Raw genomic sequence first — 6,547 nt, 5'->3', positions numbered from 1 at the left:
GAAGGAAACATTAACAAGAAAGCTGTTGTTGTCTCTATTGGATGGCTCAAAGCGCCTTTGCCTATCCCAACTCTGAACAAAAAAGTGATGCGCCTACCTGTCGACTCCACCACAGACACGGTACTCTGCCAAAAGACAAAAAAGAAATGAATGTTTCAGACGTTGTAGCTTAAGTTTGAGAATTGTTGGACCAATTTCAGACGTCTCCATTTTCTTTTGACTTACCATCAACCGCTGTTTCTTTGCACTGGAGAAAGGCAAAACATAATTGTCAGTCTCGTGACAAATTAGACAAGGTTACGCAAACTTATTGCAGCCCCCTTAACAACTTTGCCATGCCTAACTTGTGTCTTCTGCATTGTGATCGATAGTGCACCATCCAACAAAAAACACCCATAACAGTCAACTTACCAAGAAAGGTCTTGGCCTTGGGCAGCCTGTTTGAGAGAAAATTCAATCGGAAACATGGCATTAATAGAGCTATTTTTAGAGTAGTGGATATTGGCTTTCCAGAACAATTGTGTCAAAAGTGCAGTTTGCCACGTACGTCTGAATGTCTCCATTAGTGACTCGATGCTTGATCTCACACCCTGTGAGAGATGCAGTGGCAGGGATCCCAAACTTTGCTGAAGACCAGTGAGTCTGAGGGAAGAAAACACATGTTATTGCAGTCTGTCTGGAGTCGCAGTTCTGTTATGCAGCCTCGCCATGTGCGTCTGTGGCCTTCAAAATGATCATCTCTTACATGGCATTGTAGGATCTACAGCTGATGTTACTGGGGATCACAACCAAACTGCCAGGATGGATGCTGGCCATCACAACAACCAGATTGACCTGGAACCACCGCTGGAAGTCTCTTGGCTCAAAGTCGTGGAATTCAGGAGCAAGAGCTGTCAAGGTCAGGTTCAGGATGGTGTCGCTTACGGCTGGATTTTGGATGACGGTGATGTTTCTCTGTAAAGGAAATGATTTGTGGTTTACTTCAGAGGGGCATGCTGCCTTTATGGTAATCATGGCAGAAATGAGTTTAAGCTTGGTGGCACATCTTTGTACTTCAGAGCATCAGCAGTAGGAATCAAGACATCCCAGGGATCAAGTCATTCCAGGAGAATATTGGAAATTCATCATTACAGGTCGGTCCAATTTAGGCCCCTAAGAGGCTTATTCCAGATGTCCTTCAGCCCGGGAGATGTTTTGCATGGCCTTTATATCAACCCAGTTGATGGGAAAACATGACAAGCAATCCCACAGTTAAGCATTCACCTGCATAGCGAGCCCTGCAAAAGTCTCGAAAAACTGATCGAGCTGCTCTTCATCAGGGGACTCTGTCAAGCTGCTGAACACATCCCTCACAATGGTCTCATTGTCCAAAGCGCTACTGTCTGGATCCAGGATCAGCTCGGCTTTCTGATTTGGTGAGAGGGAGTCCAAAACTGCCACCTGATGACAAGAACAAAGTATGAATCATTTTTTCTCTTTTACAATGGTAAATCTACACCTACGAGCAGACGTGAAAAGGTTACGGACATTGCGCTGTGCTTGAAAGGAAGACTGTGAGCATAACGTGTGATTTACCCCAGAGATGTTGAAGAATGTCAGGTCAGAGTAGGTTGTGTATTCGGAAAACGGACCCAGGTTGGTTTCGATCCATTCTTCGTCACTGCGGATTCCCTGCCTGCAAGCTAAGACATAAAAACAATGGACATTAGCATGTCTACAAAGTAGCAAGCGTTATCTCTCGTTATTACACATACATGCGACAGGTCAAATGAAAAGTTGCCATACAATTAAACGGTTGGGTCACTACTCAGTGCAATTTAAGCATACTTTGCCATGGTCTGAAGTCAATGGGCAAGCCCAAATAAGCAGCTGTGTGGCACTGTCTACTCTGTCGGCCATACCTGGTGTGTTGATGACGTCGGCAGATCTCATCAGGAAGTCCAGCAGAACTTCCGCGATCCCTCGTTGCCTGCGCGACGGTATCGCAGGGGAAGCCTCGGCCAACCCTCCCACACTGCAAATGGTGAATAGACACACTCATAACCAGTTCCTCAATCACATTTTGTACACCTGAGCCATGCAATGTCGTCCGTCTGTGCAATGCAACTCACACGACACGGTAGTTTGTGCAGTTGATGTTTGCGGTTGCGCTCTTGAGCATCACTGGATTGAAACTTGGGAGGACAGGAATCAGTATTACTCGGAACCAAGCAAACCAGTCTTGTCTTTCAAAGCCGGGGAAATGGGGACTGATGATGGTGAAGGTCCGATTCATTACAAGATCTCTCACAACAGGTTGGATATCAGGGACCTGCAAAAGTACCACATGAGAGGATTTGAACTCGACACAATTGATACATTTCCAGCAGACCAAGCTTTCCTAGCAGCCTATTAAAAATGCTAATAGGATGAAAAGTAACATTTAATCTGCTTCGAGTCCCCCACAATTGATGGAGAGACATGTACATAGATATGTAAGTACACGGCTGACTATGCTCAGTTCAAAACCCAGGATTTTCCTTTTTCCCAAAGTGGAGGAGTAGCCCACCTCTCCATCTGCTGTCAGTTGCCTCAGGAACTCATCCACATTTTCCAGAGCGTTACCCTGCTCCAGTCGCTCAAACACAACCTCGATCAGGTCTGTGTCATTCAAGGCCCCTGAGCTCAGTGTCAGCTGTGCCACCTGGGTAGGGGTAAGCAGTGACAACGCATCTGCCTACAAAAGGAAACAAAGACAGTTTAAGTACCAAACCCTAGGTGGACCTTTCAATGAGGGCCACTAATACTACAATCACACCAGCCACTTACACTGGAGAAGTTTGGATTGAGGGTTTGCAAATCCTGCAGGGTTGCAAAACCAGAGAAGTTGCCAAAGTTTGTCTGTAGCCACTCCGTGCTACCACTGATGTTGGAGACACAGCCAGGATCTGAAATGAAGACACAAGCAAAGACGTTGGCAGGATATCAACGCCGCATGGTATCAAGACTTTACGGAGTTGAGCCCCGAGTCTCCGGTTTTACCTGATGAGTCATTTCTTGCGAGGAATGGATAGATGAAGTGAGTGAAGACTGCTTGCTGTGTTTCTCTGTCCATGGCTGCCATTTGGCTGCTGAGAGCCTGGATGCTGAAATGTGAAAGATGACCCTTAAGATCTAATCTATTTGACAACTGCAGGCTCCTCTGCCATCTTTTTTCCACAGTGGAGCAAGGTGTCACGTCTTTACTTACACAATTCGGTAGGTCTGGCAGCTGAAGTTCCTGGAGCTGAGACAGACCAGGAAGTTGCGGGACGGAGCAGCCAAGAATGGACGAAGTTTCCCCTGGAACCACTTGCTGACAAAGCTCTGATTCTGCAGTTGTGCCTGGCTGAAGTTGGCGATTTTCACCTCTCCAAGTGCCTCAAGGGCATGTGACAGGGATGGGCCACTGTTGTTGGGGGCCTGGAATGGCAGAAACCATTTTGGCATGACATAAAATTCACACAGGAAAACAAGAGTTCTCTGAGATTATGGGATTGGGTTTACCATGGTGGAATGTTCCAGAAGGGCCTGGTCTAGCACAGAAGATGCTTTTTGGAAGAAAAGCTTCCAGACCTCTACCGGATATGTCCTTTGGCTTCCCAGAGAGCATTTCATCACTGTGACCAAATTGCTGGGTGTGAGATGGGTAGCCTTGGAAAAACAAAATGATACAGGGGGGGAAAAGTGAGGTTTCTGTGTGTCTAAGGCAAATCAACTCAAGATACTGGAGTAGGAGCCACATGGCTCACAGACACTCTCAACGTAGACGAAACAAAGCTTACCGAGGAACAGGCGTGCTCAGTGATGGCAAAATTGCACAGGGCTCCAGAGGAATTGCCAGAAGACAGGAATTGTTCAAGCCGTGAGCTGAAGGAAACATTAACAAGAAAGCTGTTGTTGTCTCTATTGGATGGCTCAAAGCGCCTTTGCCTATCCCAACTCTGAACAAAAAAGTGATGCGCCTACCTGTCGACTCCACCACAGACACGGTACTCTGCCAAAAGACAAAAAAGAAATGAATGTTTCAGACGTTGTAGCTTAAGTTTGAGAATTGTTGGACCAATTTCAGACGTCTCCATTTTCTTTTGACTTACCATCAACCGCTGTTTCTTTGCACTGGAGAAAGGCAAAACATAATTGTCAGTCTCGTGACAAATTAGACAAGGTTACGCAAACTTATTGCAGCCCCCTTAACAACTTTGCCATGCCTAACTTGTGTCTTCTGCATTGTGATCGATAGTGCACCATCCAACAAAAAACACCCATAACAGTCAACTTACCAAGAAAGGTCTTGGCCTTGGGCAGCCTGTTTGAGAGAAAATTCAATCGGAAACATGGCATTAATAGAGCTATTTTTAGAGTAGTGGATATTGGCTTTCCAGAACAATTGTGTCAAAAGTGCAGTTTGCCACGTACGTCTGAATGTCTCCATTAGTGACTCGATGCTTGATCTCACACCCTGTGAGAGATGCAGTGGCAGGGATCCCAAACTTTGCTGAAGACCAGTGAGTCTGAGGGAAGAAAACACATGTTATTGCGGTCTGTCTGGAGTCGCAGTTCTGTTATGCAGCCTCGCCATGTGCGTCTGTGGCCTTCAAAATGATCATCTCTTACATGGCATTGTAGGATCTACAGCTGATGTTACTGGGGATCACAACCAAACTGCCAGGATGGATGCTGGCCATCACAACAACCAGATTGACCTGGAACCACCGCTGGAAGTCTCTTGGCTCAAAGTCGTGGAATTCAGGAGCAAGAGCTGTCAAGGTCAGGTTCAGGATGGTGTCGCTTACGGCTGGATTTTGGATGACGGTGATGTTTCTCTGTAAAGGAAATGATTTGTGGTTTACTTCAGAGGGGCATGCTGCCTTTATGGTAATCATGGCAGAAATGAGTTTAAGCTTGGTGGCACATCTTTGTACTTCAGAGCATCAGCAGTAGGAATCAAGACATCCCAGGGATCAAGTCATTCCAGGAGAATATTGGAAATTCATCATTACAGGTCGGTCCAATTTAGGCCCCTAAGAGGCTTATTCCAGATGTCCTTCAGCCCGGGAGATGTTTTGCATGGCCTTTATATCAACCCAGTTGATGGGAAAACATGACAAGCAATCCCACAGTTAAGCATTCACCTGCATAGCGAGCCCTGCAAAAGTCTCGAAAAACTGATCGAGCTGCTCTTCATCAGGGGACTCTGTCAAGCTGCTGAACACATCCCTCACAATGGTCTCATTGTCCAAAGCGCTACTGTCTGGATCCAGGATCAGCTCGGCTTTCTGATTTGGTGAGAGGGAGTCCAAAACTGCCACCTGATGACAAGAACAAAGTATGAATCATTTTTTCTCTTTTACAATGGTAAATCTACACCTACGAGCAGACGTGAAAAGGTTACGGACATTGCGCTGTGCTTGAAAGGAAGACTGTGAGCATAACGTGTGATTTACCCCAGAGATGTTGAAGAATGTCAGGTCAGAGTAGGTTGTGTATTCGGAAAACGGACCCAGGTTGGTTTCGATCCATTCTTTGTCACTGCGGATTCCCTGCCTGCAAGCTAAGACATAAAAACAATGGACATTAGCATGTCTACAAAGTAGCAAGCGTTATCTCTCGTTATTACACATACATGCGACAGGTCAAATGAAAAGTTGCCATACAATTAAACGGTTGGGTCACTACTCAGTGCAATTTAAGCATACTTTGCCATGGTCTGAAGTCAATGGGCAAGCCCAAATAAGCAGCTGTGTGGCACTGTCTACTCTGTCGGCCATACCTGGTGTGTTGATGACGTCGGCAGATCTCATCAGGAAGTCCAGCAGAACTTCCGCGATCCCTCGTTGCCTGCGCGACGGTATCGCAGGGGAAGCCTCGGCCAACCCTCCCACACTGCAAATGGTGAATAGACACACTCATAACCAGTTCCTCAATCACATTTTGTACACCTGAGCCATGCAATGTCGTCCGTCTGTGCAATGCAACTCACACGACACGGTAGTTTGTGCAGTTGATGTTTGCGGTTGCGCTCTTGAGCATCACTGGATTGAAACTTGGGAGGACAGGAATCAGTATTACTCGGAACCAAGCAAACCAGTCTTGTCTTTCAAAGCCGGGGAAATGGGGACTGATGATGGTGAAGGTCCGATTCATTACAAGATCTCTCACAACAGGTTGGATATCAGGGACCTGCAAAAGTACCACATGAGAGGATTTGAACTCGACACAATTGATACATTTCCAGCAGACCAAGCTTTCCTAGCAGCCTATTAAAAATGCTAATAGGATGAAAAGTAACATTTAATCTGCTTCGAGTCCCCCACAATTGATGGAGAGACATGTACATAGATATGTAAGTACACGGCTGACTATGCTCAGTTCAAAACCCAGGATTTTCCTTTTTCCCAAAGTGGAGGAGTAGCCCACCTCTCCATCTGCTGTCAGTTGCCTCAGGAACTCATCCACATTTTCCAGAGCGTTACCCTGCTCCAGTCGCTCAAACACAACCTCGATCAGGTCTGTGTCATTCAAGGCC

The sequence above is a fragment of the Centroberyx gerrardi genome, chromosome 17 (assembly GCF_048128805.1).
Source record: "Centroberyx gerrardi isolate f3 chromosome 17, fCenGer3.hap1.cur.20231027, whole genome shotgun sequence".
NCBI classification, from domain to species: domain Eukaryota; kingdom Metazoa; phylum Chordata; class Actinopteri; order Beryciformes; family Berycidae; genus Centroberyx; species Centroberyx gerrardi.
This window is presented reverse-complemented; position numbering follows the sequence as displayed.